The sequence below is a fragment of the Prunus mume genome, linkage group LG2 (assembly GCF_029339155.1).
Source record: "Prunus mume cultivar Tortuosa linkage group LG2, ASM2933915v1, whole genome shotgun sequence".
Classification (NCBI taxonomy): Eukaryota; Viridiplantae; Streptophyta; class Magnoliopsida; order Rosales; family Rosaceae; genus Prunus; species Prunus mume.
Window position 1 is genome coordinate 8399252 of NC_142699.1, and position 15355 is coordinate 8414606.

General features: G+C 35.2%; 1 long non-coding RNA gene across 2 annotated transcripts; it reads right to left on the bottom strand.

The window, feature by feature from the left end:
- Positions 1-1109: 1109 nt before the first annotated feature.
- On the bottom strand, positions 1110-5267 carry LOC103343224 (uncharacterized). 2 transcript variants are annotated; one of them, XR_016123699.1, is made up of 5 exons: positions 5010-5267; positions 4825-4873; positions 4063-4134; positions 3130-3364; positions 1110-1313 (listed from the first exon to the last, which is right to left on the bottom strand). It is a non-coding gene; the product is annotated as an uncharacterized LOC103343224 (long non-coding RNA). The 2 variants fall into 2 exon arrangements; XR_016123698.1 differs by lacking the exon at positions 1110-1313 and having other exon boundaries at positions 2958-3364.
- Positions 5268-15355: the final 10088 nt, after the last annotated feature.

Here is a 15355-nt window from a genome sequence, read left to right on the forward strand (position 1 = left end):
AATGTGGTCAATTTGTTTCTGGAAATTAGTTCAATGGCCCATAATTGTGACTTGAAACCAACCATTTGCAGAGAAGCAATTTGAAATAAAATTAAGCAACAATCAAAAGAAAGAAAAATAAAGACATTCTAGATTCTAAAATAGGGCTCTGAACAACCTGGTGATCCCCAATTGGAGCATTAGTGCCACATATGCTACATCTTTGACAGTGTTTTGATATATAGCCAACCTTTTTAAAAAATAAAATATCATTCTCATTGTTAAAAATTGATGATCTTTTCCCACTTTAAAGTTATTTCCACTATGAATTGAAAAAAAAAAACATTTATTAAGAAAAAGTTCTTTCACTAACTGTATTGCAATGGAGATGCTACACTGTCTATTTAAAAACTATTAGATGCTGCATTTGAAATAAAGAGTATACATTACTGATTATAATGTCATGCTTTTTAATAATGTGTTCTTTAATTTGAATAACTTTGATGCATAATAATCAAACACCGTGTAGCTGATTTACATGGGTTCTTATTAAAAAGTTAATGTATATATTCGCAGGGGATGCTTTGATATCAAACTTGCATACCAAAAGTTCATCGTTAAAAAATTAAGAAGAACAGTACATATGCCTAAATGATCAACCAACACATGGATGGCTGGAAAGGAAAAAATAAACATGGATGAGTTAAATTACAATATTTTTATTACATCTATATCCTAATCAAGCAAAATGGACGCACACCAACAGTATTGTAGCTATATAAATAAAAAATTTCAAAACAAACATATGAAAACGAATTAAATACAATTTCTATAGCCTAATCAAACAAACCATATAATTAAGCAATAACATCACAATGATAGAAATAACAATTTTCAAAGACACAATATCCAAAAACCAATTAGCCACAGTTGATATGCTAGACTTCTTCAAAAGACGAATAGAAAACTGACCTGTTGTCTAGCATCAATGGGAAGAGCTACCAAACAGTCTAAAAACATTAAACAAAGACCAAAAACGCAAAACCAAAAACTCAGTTTCTTCTTCTCATAAGGCACATAATCCTTTTTTTGCGTTTGAAAATTGTTGAAGTCTATATTTGTACGGTTGCCATCTTTCTTTAGGACTTGAAGAAAAAATAAGAAGCACACACTTATCCCAACCAATTGTCAATTGACACCATTAGCTAATTCCTATGCTCTATTCACAAAACTTAAAACAATTAATTGGAAATTTCAGCATAGAAACTCACCTCCTGCTTAACATAACCGAAAACACCAACCAAACTGCTCTATCCAAAGCAACAAAAGACCACCTGCAAAATATCAAAAGAAAACATGGTTAAAAATAAAAAAGCAAAAAAAAAAAGAGAGAGAGAAGAAAATGGAAGAAAAAGCAGAAAAATGGAGAAGAAATTAGCTTGCGTATTTTTATACATGCACAATTTTTTCATAAAACCAAAACTTTAGCATGAGCAAAATCTGCAAGGCAAGAAATCACTCAAGATTACCCAAATTAATGTGTTTTGGCAAAGAAAAACACTGTAAAAGCACAGGAAAATGGTTGTTTAAATGATCTAAATGCATATGAAACAAAGAATATAAGGTCCAAAGTTACTGGTCTAAACAATCAAAAGTTACCTATGCAAAAGTCACCCTAAACAATCAAGATTTTTTTATATATTTTTGAATTCCATTTTTCTGTTTTCCCTTTTTCCCCTTTAAACAGATATCAAAATCTCATACTCTAATTCAACAATTGAGTCATCTCAAAGTCTTTTCTAACAATCTAAAGATCAAGCTCCAATTTGTACTAAACATATATGCCTAAAAATCAACCCAAAACATCAATGAAATGAAACCAAAGGCAGCTACATCTCATTTTTCATGTTTAAAAAGCTCCCTTAAAAAAACAAAAAATATTCAAAATATGTTTTTCTAGTCCTAAAACTGTCCAAATATGTTTTTCTTTGCATTATTTTTATATGAGATGCCTAAACTTTGTTAGTCCACTTCTAAAACAAAAGAAAAATCCTGGAAAACAAAAACAAATAGAGATAGAAGAAAACAGAATATCAGCCATCATCAAAATCCAAAGCAAAAATCAGAGTCAAACTTCGACCAACAGATCAATTTGGGAAGGGAAAAAAATTCATGAATTAAACTATTATTTCTTAATTACATCTATAGCCTAGTGAAGCAAAATGGACACACACCAACAATAGCACAACTATAGAAATAAGAATTTTCAAACAACACAATATCCAAAAACTAATTAAACAGAGCTTCTATAGCCTAACCAAGCAAAACAGATGTAATCAATAACATTAAATGACTGTGACTCCATGATACCACAGACAAAAATTAGTGCAACCCCAACTCCTCTTACACCTCCAAACCTCAGATAAAGAAGCTCTCTGCATGGTCAGATTTTATCTCCATTGAAATGTGTTTTGTTTTTTGCCAATTTGTTCCAGATAATAGAGGTAGTGTTCATACTTAGAAAGAGAGAAGAATTAAAATTCAGAATTAGAATTCAAATATTGGAGTTAGTGTTCAAACTTTGAACATCTCTAACATGACATCACCAAATCAGTAAATATTACATAAAATTAGTATAAAAAAACATGAACAGAAAAACAAAAAATAAAATAAGAAAGCAAATATTAACAACAATAATAGTGCCACATGTGCTACATCTTTAATTAACAGTGTTTTGATGTGTAGCCAACCTATAAAATAAAATTAAAAAAAAAAAAAAATCTCATCCTCATTGTTAAAAATTGATGATCTTTTCCCACTTTAAAGCTATTTCCACTATGAATTGAAAACCAAAAAAAAAAAAACATTTATTAAAAAAAAAAGTTCTGTCACTAATCTGTATTGCAATACATAACACAACAATTTCTTTTGTTTCTATATAATATCCTAATCTCCTGTATTTCCATGGAAAATTGGCATTTTTCAGATAAGGAAAAGCCAGTGAACAATTTCATTAACACACAATGAAAAGCATTATCCTGAACTGAAATCTTTCAATTCCCATATCAATATCAAATTCCAAAAAGTCCAACTTCTAAAAACAAAATACATAAAAACCAAAACATGAATCAAAACAGGATAAAAAATAACCCAAAAAAACAGAGAGAACTGCACAAAGATCCATGATCCATCTATTTATACCATCACTCTATATATTAGCTTGCTTTTAGAGCCTTCAACTGTCGAATGAACATCTGGCAACTTAAATGAAACTACAACTCAAAGGAGAGGAGGTCCTTGGAGTGGTTTCAAAGATACCTAACCTCAGTAGATTGCAAGTCCCCTGCTCTGCAGATTATCTTCTCAGACAGTTTTCTGGGTGCAACTGAAATTCAAGCAAAATGTACAAACATAAGGTTAGCAATGTAAAATGACACCAACCCAAATGACCCAACATAGGGCAAAAGCATTAAAACAATAACATGCAGGGGAATGCCCTCAAGTGCAAGCAATCCATGAGAAAAGTTAAGCCCAAAAAGAATAAAGCACCCAATTTATATTTTGTTGAAACATGATTAATCTTCACTTTGTTTTTCCTTGTGTTTTATCATTAATTTTTTTTTCTCCATATTTAGGATACAGCAACCAAAAACAGATAAAAAAAGGGATTTTTTTTTTCTTCAAACACCCTTGGTCTTTGCTTTCCACTGTTTTATCGGCAACCAAAACAGAAATTGGGAATGATTTCCATTTCTAAGACCTCTCCAAGAGAGCAAAGTCATTGAATCGACAATTGATTAAAAAAATTAATAATAAGAACGATGGAAATGCCTGAGCTAATCTGTGAGATTCAATCCTCTTCCTGATAGAACCCAAGTGAGTCGGAAAGTAGGCACCTTGGAAGATAAGAGGAAGATCATAGCGATCAAAAAGACGAAGGCAAGGAAGTCGGTGAACAATGAAAACAGAAACTATTGGAAGAACTACCTCATTTCAAAATTTGTAGCTTCCAATCAAATCAATCATTAGTATTATTATCTTAAAACAATCACAGAAACTCAGCAATGGGTACTCATAAAATACCTGCTGGCAATAGAGGCTAGCTAACAATTGTACTTGGAGCAGTCAACATTGGCATCTTAATGATAAAATCACCTGAAAACACGACCCTTTGCACATTAAAACATTATCTGAAAAAAATCACAGAAACTTAGCAATGGGTACTCATAAAATACCTGCTGGTAATAGAGGCGAGCTAACAATTGTACTTGGAGCAGTCAACATTGGCATCTTAATGATAAAATCAACTGAAAACACGACCCTTTGCACATTAAAACACACAGATAAATACCTAAATAAAAACACATGCTTATTAATTAAGATTCAATTAAACGCAATTGAAGAAAACTATGAGCAAAATTTATCCAGGAAAACTCAATAAACAGGGAGATATTGGTTTTAAGGGGCCTTATCACATCGTAGTTTGAGATATGCAACAGATTTCTTAGGTTCTGACTTCTGATTGAGTTTTGCTTCAAGTCATCAATTCTCAACATATCAATTGGTCCTCATCATCATCATCATCATCATCGTCATCATTTCTTGTCATCTCATTTCATCATCATAAAACAGATTTGATTATAGACTCAATTCAACATTATCATATATCAAATTGAAAACTTGGGTATGTAAACCAAAATCTATTACACCACTGCCATTAAAAATAAAATTCGCCCAGATTCATAGAAGAGTAGAATTGCAAAAGTACAAAAGGCAAAACTCCTAGGCATTGACTTGCCACGTTGTTCAGATTACAAATTGAGGCAGATTTTAAAAGAAATTTACCTCAACCCAGAACGGAAAACAGCCAAAGCAAACAAACTGAGACAGAGCTCTGCAAAACGCAGAAGAAATTGATCAGGTTTCGAATTCTATTTTACCTCAACTATCCAGGAAAAAAAAACCCCAATCAAATTTATCAAATAACAACCAAGAATAGAACAGAGAAATAAGAATTTCAAAAACACTACCAGTGGGTGTTTGAGAGAGAAAAAGCGAGAGCGCGAGCAAGGGAGAGAGAGAAAGGAGGAGGAGTGGTCGCCGTAGCGGTGGTTGGTGGTTGGAGGAAGATGGAACCGGAGCTGCTGTAGAGGGGGATGAAGGAAGTGAACCAATGGTTAGGTGAAGAATGGAAGCGAAAATCTGAAGTCGGTGAACTATGGCTGTGTAAAGCGATCGAAGCCTCCAGATGTAGACATCGAAGGACCAATAGCTATCCCATTTTACCCCTGAAGCTATCCAACCAGCTAGTTGAAATCCAACCAGACGCCTCTCAACCCTAAACATCCGCTAGTTACATTACATCCCAAGGAAAGAGAGGGCAAAATGGGAAAAACACAAAACCATCAGCCAAGGGCAAAATCGTAATTTTACTGTTCAAATGGGGAGAAAAAGCTGGCTGAACAGTTTAAAATAAAGGCATTTTCATAAATTCACTGTACTTAGAAACAGTATTTAGTTGGATTGAGCTTTAGTATATATATAATTTTATACTAATTTCTCTAGGACAATGATTTCCCCACTCCTATTTTATCCACTTACACTCCTTTTTTAGTTATAAAAAAGGAGTGTAAGTGGATAAAATAGGAGAAAAAGGAGTGGATACATGTACATCAAATTTCATATATTCTTCTCCAAATTGGTTTATACAAGTATGATACATGTACATCAAATTTCTACTATATCACATAAACGAATAAGTTAACTAATATATTTTAAAAAAAATTGAAAAAAATTATACGGAACTTCAAATTACAGTTGCGAAGAATTAGAGAGAAAAATAAAATGACTTATTTGCAGTCGAAAGATGAAGAGAATTCTTGAAATTGATAGAGATTATGTGGTAAGGGTAGAAATTAGAGTTGTACTATACAATATATATATATATATAAATCCATGTGTTAATATATTAATTTAAGGAAAAAAAGAAGAAGAAGGTAAGTAGAAAAGCTACAGCAACTTGCATGTTTCATTAACATATTTCCCACTATTAATTCTTCTTGCCTTAAAGGTAAGATAAAAAAACAGCAACTTGCGTTTTTTTTTTTCAACACACTCCAAGTGAAACAACGTCGTTTCACTTTAATATTGTTTTCAAAACACTACAATCAAAACGACGTCGTTTCATTAACCTAAAAATAAAATTAAAAAAAGGAGTCGTCTTCCTCGCGAGTTCATCTTCCTCACAGACATCTGCAGACTCGCAAATTTCTTCCGGTTCAGAAGTTTCCAAATTTGGCTCGCCTTGCTCTGCCTCGCTCCACCTGGACATGCCTTGCAACGCCTCCTCACGGCTTCCCCACGCTAAATGTGCAACTCGCTAAACAGCCGACCGCCTCGGACGTTTTCTTGCCGTCTTGCGCCGACGCGCGCGAAGGCATGCCTTTGAAAACATTGATATCAATACACCTTGGGCAACTATTTCTGTCATTGCAGCTGTTTTGCTCCTAATACTGACTTGCATTCAAGCAGTGTGCTCTATTATTTCTGTTATGCCTTCTAAGAACCAGAAGCATTAGTCTCTCCTTAGTTCACCATTTTCTCCCTATTGGTCCTTTTTTTTATCTTTATGTATCATATATGTTAGTAAACTAAGTGTGCTGTGTTGATGTTAGTAGAGTAATTAAAGCAATTAATATGCTTGTTTTATTTGTTTGTTTGTTTAGAAGGCATAGCAAGATTGATCTTGCTTCTGTTGTAGAATTTCTAATTGTGTTTGCGTATGCTACATGCAATAAGCTATAGAGTTAAGTAGTCCTTTTAAGAAGTAGGGGTGGTTGCGGTTCGGTAACCGCGAATTTTTATTCAAACCACAAACCGACCGACTATTTGCGGTTTGATGATTTTTGAAACCGCAAACCGACCGCGTTTTGCGGTTTACCGCATTGCGGTAAACCGCAAAATGCTGTCGGTTACCGCGAATTAGCGGTTTAAAACCGCGAGTTCTCAAGCATTCACAAAAATATAAATTCACAACCTAAATAAATAAATACACAACCTCAATTTCTCAAACACATATAAATTCACAATCTCATCAACTTCTCAAGCATTCACAACCTAAGAAAATTAAAGTTTCAATTCCAAGCATTCCAATTAAAGTTAAACTTCTCAAGCATTCCAATTCCAAATCCTTTAAAGTTATAAACCAAAGGAAAATGTAAAGCAAAATGAATTAAAGTTACAACAAAAAAGAAAAATTCAATTCAAAGTTAATTAAAGTTACAAACTAAAAGGAAAATGCAATGCACCAATGTTACAAACTAAAGTTACAAACTCAAGTGTTGGTGGTGAGTGGATTTGAAGAACCCCGTTGTGTTGTTTGAGCACCAATGTTATTTACAAATAAAACAACATAGTGTAGTACATTTTATTATAAGAAGAAGCATAAATAACATTAGTATAAATAAACTAATTACTTACAAGTTGTAATATGTTCCATTTCCTTGTAAAATTCAACTTCATCATCCGTGTGGCTATACTTTGCGGTTTGCGGTAACCGCAAGTTTTGAAAATCAAATATCGAATCAAGCAACCGCAACCGCAAATGCGGTTCGGTTCTTAATACCGCAAATGCGGTTCGGTTTACCGCGATTGCGGTTTCATTGCGATAAATTGTCGGTTGGTTTTTGTGGTTTTTCGGTTTTTCGGTTTAAAATGCCACCCCTATTAAGAAGTGTGAGAGTTCTAGAGTTTGTCTCCTGTATGGACGAATGATGAGGTTCTAGAAGTAACACTCCACCCACGAATATAGAGCTTAATTACTTCCCATTGCCTCACTCAGTTAAATTCATTTGATGCAAGTGGCATGATGTGATGTATATCAGACAAAATTGTGATTCAAATACAATTGTTGCATGTTGGAAAAAGGAATTTGATGTGTTGACTTGGAGCTTTGTTAGGTCTGAACAAAACCCCGCAAATATTCAATGAATCACACTTTTTTTAACTATCATTATTAAAGCAATTTGTTGTTACATATGATATAGCTCATCATTGTCCTATTAAAATAGGAGAAAATTCTACCTCAAACTATCTTGCATTGAGCTTTTACACTCGGCTACCAAACGCAAAACAAGCTTAGGAGGTGTGTTTTAATCACTTCCATGATAGGAGAAAAACATAAAAAAAAATATTATTTTGCCCTGCATTTAACAGAAAAAGTTAACAAAATTGATGGCAAGATCATTTGTCTTAACGAGAGTGAAGTTAAAGGACCATGTAAATAATTTTGAAAATTGAGGGACTCAAATGCAAATCGAGTTTAAATTCAGGAACTAATAAAACAATTAACCTAAAATCTAAATAATTAGGAATTGAATGGCTCCAACTAAAAAAAAAAATGAAAATAATTGAACGTAGGTCTAGTTCAGTCTCTTGTCTTATACAAGTCAACCCGAGTGCATGCTCTGCCTCTACATTCAAGTTTCAACTCATGGCCCGGCGAAAAGATAAAGGTATGTAGCTAGAAGACATAAATTTAATCTGGCAAAACGCCTCACATAAACATTAAAACAAAAAAGTTGTTCTATATAGCCCATTAGGAGAAAAATTATATTTTCATCTACCAGAGGAACCAAGTAATCGACCAAAGGGAAACCAACTTGGTCCTTCATACAGGTGCCAGTTTAACTCACTTCCCTTTTTGATCTTGTTTTTTTTTCCATTTGTAGTACATTTCCATTTTCTTGAAGCTTTTAGTTTCTTATCTTTCACGGTACGTTGTTCGAAACTGGAATTAAGCAATGGCTATGCGAATTGTGTACTTGTGTGTTTTTATTTTCACTGGAACTTCGGTTTGTATGTGTGTGTTTTGACTAGTTGCATGAGAAATCTAGAAAGGAGGATAATACTATCTAGGATTCTAGTAATAATATAGCTAAATCTAGCTACAACCATTTTCCATATAAAAAATGATAGCTAACCTATTCAATTTAGTTTTAATTATTAAATTACTTTGATGTCCTATTGAGTGTCTTATGTTTTTTTTATGAGGTTTTGGGATATTTGAGCTTGTTTTAAGAAATTGATGGCAGTTATGTAATTTATAGGAAGTTTGAAGCCTCTTAATTATGTTGTAAATGGGCTTTTGCTGTGTTTCTAAAGTCCATTTCATGTGGGTTTTTTTCTTAAAATTTGGGTCCTTAAATGAGGTATAATAGTGAATTTCCCAAAAAAAATTTGATATGTTGACTTGGAACTTTGTTTGCAGTACACAAAACTCCGCAAATGTTGAAGCAATGAAGCTCTAAACTAATCTGACTTCTAAAGGAATCACACTTATTTTAATTGTCATTATTAAAGCAATTTGTTGTTTAAATGAAAGATTAAATCAACTTGTTCTTACATATAGCTCATCATTGTGCTATAAATAGGAGAAAGTTCCACCTCAAACTATCTGCATTGAACTTTTCCAGTCAACTATCAGAGGCAAAAGAAGCTTGGCGGTTTGTTTTCTCAACATTTATATTTTAACAACCCGGTCCTTAATTAATATTTAATTATTAATTTATTCAAATAAAAGACCACTATACCCATAGAATATTTTATTAGTTTAAAAGTTGACTTTTTGACTGGGAAGGAATTTTGGGATTTCAGTTATACCGTTGCGTAGAGCGCAGCGAGATGAGTCCGTAGACACGTAGTGGACTCAAATCGGAATTGTAATGAAAGAGTTACGATTAAAAGAAGTTCAGTGGCATAATCGTAAATATTTCAAACTTCGGTTTTTAAAATCCCGAAAAACCCAGATTTTTCCCCTCTCTGGAGTTCGAGTAGCCGACTTTAGGAGAGGATTTCTCTCAGCTCCAACCACCAAATTGAGCAAGACCAGTGCCAAACGAACCACCTCACTCCCCTTTTTCAGTCTCAGCCCATCCCAGCCATGATCCGCCGGTGTGGTCGCCGGAATCAGCCACGAAACAGCGGTGGTGATGCTTTTTAGTAAACTTTCGGGAGCTCGTTTGGAAGCCTCCGGCCACCAAATCGGACGAGGGAGGTATGGTTTTCTAGCTATTTTTCATGCTCTAGCTGCTGATTGGGTAGGATTTCAGAGATTTCAAGCGTTGATCATTCGATTGTTTAAGTTAGGTTTCAGCAGATTTTCGGTCACTGTTTTGGCCGGGTTCCGACCACTTTTTGGGGGATGTCCAAGAACAAAAGTTATTCCAAATGGGATATTTTACCTAAGTTAGGAGTTTGGGCCGGTGGTTTGGAGTTTTTCAGACCGCCAGGAATTGATCAAGCCACCCACGCGTTGCCGGCGCGTGTGGCAGGACGTGGGCAGATTGGTAGAGACCACTTTCAGTTCTAGAATGATCCTTGGGTCGTCACGAGTGCGTAGGAATTCACGGATCTCAATTTGGTTAACGTTTGAACCCCGAACGGATCTCGCATATTGTGTGATTTCCGGGTTCAATAGTTTCGAGCCGTTGGATTATAACCATTTTCGGATATGTTGACTTAGGTAATTTCAGGATCGTATAGCATTTGACGGATCGTAAAACGGAGTCTCAGATACTCCATAAACGTTAGTCTTAGAGTGAGGTTTACAGTAAAACAAATCAGTGCAGGTCAGGGAGGGAAAAACTACGTGTAGCTTGATCCCTCAGAAGGGTACGTAGGCAGCCTACAGTTATCAAGCGCAACCACGAGTTAGGGCTCGAGTTTATGTTATTGTTTTCAGGGCATTTTGGTCATTTACGACCCACGGTTATCGGATATCGTTTTAAACGAGGTTTCGACTCGGATTCCAAAGTGAAAATTGGGTCAGGTCGTTTCAATTGGTATCAGAGCATTCGTTTCAATTGGTATCAGAGCATTAGGTTAACTTCCTGTAGACATTGCATTACATGTGCATCTTTATTTTCAGAATTGCTGGACATTTCTTATGGTTGAAAAATTTGTTGAGGACTGAGGTTTAGCAAGTTGAGCATTTAATTATCTGTTTATTCATCACCTATTTATACTTGCTCATATGATTAATTGTGTTATAAAGGTATAAATTTAATATTGGAATGATATGCTAAGTAGAGAGCAATGTGGTTAACCAGCTAACTAAGTAGTTGATGCATATATTTGGTGGTTGAAAAGGAAGTAATATAACTTTTGGTATATATATATATATATATATATACAGATATATATGGATACATTTTAAGTTTAGTTCAGAACCAGTTTATTGAAAGTTTATGTAAATAACAGATTATGGTTTTCAAACCCACCATAGGGTACCCCCCAGTTGCCTTGAGATAGTTTATGCCCCACGAGTATCGGGGACGCCTGAATCGTGTAGTACGAGGATTGCAGCTCAGGCTGACTAATGGTCCCCTGAGACTTGCGAGGAATGCGGCTCAGATGGACTTGGTGTCTCCGGGACCTGCGAGGATTGCGGCTCAGATTGAAGTTTTATCTCTGAGACATGCGAGGAATGCGGCTAGGTTAACTTTGTGTTTCCGAGACCTGCGAGGATGGAATTGACGGTATTAAAGGAATTGACGGATATTAGGAATTGACGGAATATCAGGAATTGACGAATCAGTTATGGGGGTACACCTAGGTGGAGAGGATTGAGATGCTTTTAAACTAAATTAAGGATTTTATACAGTTACCATTATTTATTTAAACATCATAGTTATTTTACAAGTAATAGATGGAGTATATATATGCATGTATATATATGTATTTACTTATGGACTTTATTTATTTTAGTTTCGTTTGCTTTAATTTTTCTTAGTTTATTTTATTTAATTTTATTTAATTTTATTTCATGTAAGTTGTTGGCTTTCATATTTTACTATTGGATATGGTATTAAACAGTTCTAGTAATACTAACATATTTTGCCCCACAAGTCTTATAGTTATCCAGACTGTGGGAGCAGAATGCGGATCAAAGTTGACGGATGTCTCCTGAGTCCAGCAAGGATTACAGAACAGGATGAATTATACATTCAATGTTTTTCAGCAGAGCTACTATTTGATAATCATGCATAAGTAAGAATTCACGAGTTAAAATGTTTGAGGTTGCCATAGTATTTTTATTGATCTCAAAGTTGACATGAATCTCCTGAGCAGATTGAATTATTTGATTTGTTGCAACTTGAGACTTGAGTGCTACAATGCATGAGTTCAGTACCTTACTATAGGCTTTTAAACATTTTAAACTTCATGCTGCTGAGCTAGATTATCAGAGTATTATTACTGAGCTGAAAGTTGAGATTGATTAGCAGATTTATTTATTTGGTTTGTTACGACCTGAGACCTGAATATTATGATGTTTGATTGCTTGGCTATGATTTAAGGCTTCTGACATATGAGTTATATAAATATACATGCTTGTTTTACAGGTAGAATGTTTTGGAAAATGTTTAGTTTATGGGAGATTCTGAATTTTGTAGAAGTCACACTTGAATTTCATTAATTTGATTAAAAAGGGCAAATTAGTCTTTTGTGCCCAAAGATTAGCCAGTGTCGTGCACTCGTAGGAAAAAGGAGAATTTTAGCTAAATATCGATTAATGGCAGTAGACTTTTAAATTTATCGAAATTCAGTTATTTATCATATTTTTTTCTTCGAGTTTTATGTTTTCTTAAGCCACCTGTATCCAGATATAAATAGGTTGCTTTCAGATTTTACTGATTGTCTTATAGATACAGTTATTGAGATGCAAGTGGTGAGTGCAGTATTAGAATAGCAGACTTGAGAACCCGAGTAGCAGTCGTGGGCCTAGTACCCTCACCCCCTCAAGTGAAGGTTAAGTAAATTTCGAGGACGAAATTTTTATAAGGGGGTAGATTATAACAATTCGGTCCTTAATTAATATTTAATTATTAGTTTAAAAGTTGACTTTTTGACCGGGAAGGAATTTTGGGATTTTAGTTATACCGTTGCATAGAGCGCAGCGAGATGAGTCCGTAGACACGTAGTGGACTCAAATCAGAGTTGTAACGAAGGAGTTACGATTAAAAGAAGTTCAGTGGCATAACCATAAATATTTCAAACTTCAGTTTTTAAAATCCAGAAAAACCCAGATTTTTCCTCTATCTGGAGTTCGAGCAGCCGACTTTAGGAAATGATTTCTCTCAGCTCCAACCACCAAATTGAGGAAGACTAGTGCCAAACGAACCACCTCACTCCCCTCTTTCATTCTCAACCCATCCCAGCCATGATCCGCCAGTGTGATCGCCGGAATCAACCATGAAATAGGCGGTGGTGGGTAGTTTTTTAGTAAACTTTCGGGAGCTTGTTTGGAAGCCTCCGGCCATCAAATCGGACGAGGGAGTTATGGTTTTCTAGCTGTTTTTCATGCTCTAGCTGCTGGTTGGGTAGGATTTCAGAGATTTCAAGCGTTGATTATTCGAGTGTTTAAGTTAGGTTTTAGCAGATTTTTGAGTCACTGTTTCGGCCAGTTTCGGCCACTTTTTGGGGTATGTCCAAGAACAAAAGTTGTTCCAAATAGGGTATTTTACCTAAGTTAGGAGTTTGGGCCGGTGGTTTGGAGTTTTTCATACCGCCAGGAATTGATCAAGCCACCCACGAGCTGCCGGCGCGTGTGGCGTGGGCAGATTGGTAGAGATCACTTCCAATTCTAAAATGATCCTTGGGTTGTCACGAGCGCGTAGGAATTTGCGGATCTCAATTTGGTTAATGTTTGAACCCCGAACGGATCTCGCATATTGTGTGATTTCCGGGTTCAATTGTTTCGAACCGTTGGATTGTAACCATTTTCGGATATGTTGACCTAGGTAATTTCAGGATTGTATAACATTTGACGGATCGTAAAACGGAGTCTCGGAGACTCCATAAATGTCAGCCCTAGAGGGAGGTTTACATAAAACAAACCGATTCTGAGGTTAGAAACAGAGGAAAGAATTACGTGTAGTTTATCCTCAGTAAGGGTACATAGGCAGCCTACAGATTATCAGCGCAGCCACGAGTTAGGAGCTCGGGGTTTATGTTACTGCTTTTAGGGCATTTTGGTCATTTACGACCCACAGTTACAGTGTCGATTTAATGTGTTTCGACCGGATTCCAAAATGGAAATTGGATTAGGTCGTTTCATATATCTCTATCATAAATATAGCATGCTTTATGAGTACAAGTTGAAGTCTATATAGTTCCAAGAGAAAACATGATCGGGTTAATTTCAAGCGGTTTACATGTCGTGATTTTTAGGCAACCCGACCACCGTGGCGGATCCACGTTGGGACAACAGGGTCGGACGACCCCTTGGAAGGTTGGAAAAATGGCACAGGACTCCATTGAAGCCCCTTGGACAGCTGCTGAAGCCCCTTGGATGCACGCCATCCGCCGATGAAAGTCCCGGAGAAGAGGCAAAGGGTCGCAGTGCGCGCCTAATTTTTAAAAGCGCCTTGCCAAACGACGTCGCTTGGCAAAGGCTCGATCAAATTTTTAATGACTGGCCTCAAAACGACGCGTCGTTTTGAGCCGCTTAAAAAAAAAAAAAAACCAACAAACCTTTTGCGAATCGCACAGAGCCCCAAACCATTCATTTCCAATTTCACACTTCCTCTCCCCACCCTCTCAAACCCTAACCTCTCCCCCAACCTCCTAACCTCCTCCAACAACCTCCATCATCAACTCTTCGTTGGGCCACCAATCACCGCCGTTCGCACGCCGTCCTCCTCCCTCCTCCATTGTTTTCAACTACAAGTAAGCTTAGCTATGAAATTTATGGAAAATGTTTAATATATATTGTTGTTGTTGTTGATATTAAAATTTATTGTTGTTGTTGATATGAAATTTATGGAAAATGTTTAATATATATTGTTGTTGTTGTTGATATTGAAATTTATTGTTGTTGTTGATATGAAATTTATGGAAAATGTTTAATTTATTGCTATATGATTATTGAATTTATGCTTTATTGAGTTAATGCTTGAAATTTATGGATATGAATAATATTGATATTTTTTGTATGTAATGAAATTTATGGATATGATATGAATCATAGTGATAATCATATTAATGTAGATTGATTGAGTTTATGCTTGATTGAAAATGTGAATTGATTGAGTATATTGAATATTAATTGATATTTGATATGATAATTTAGTATATTCAATATTGATTGATATGGGTTTATGGAGTATATTGAATTTTGAGAGTGGGTTATTGACATTTTCGTATTCATATGATAATTTGGGTAAAAATTAATGATTGATTGAATTAATTGATTTGTTGATTTATGGAACGATTCTTTAAAAGAAAATTATCTACGGATAGTCCTTCTCCGTCTAATCCGGGTAGTTCAAATGCAAGACCAATTGAAGTAGATGAGATCTTAGCTAATCTTCAGGCA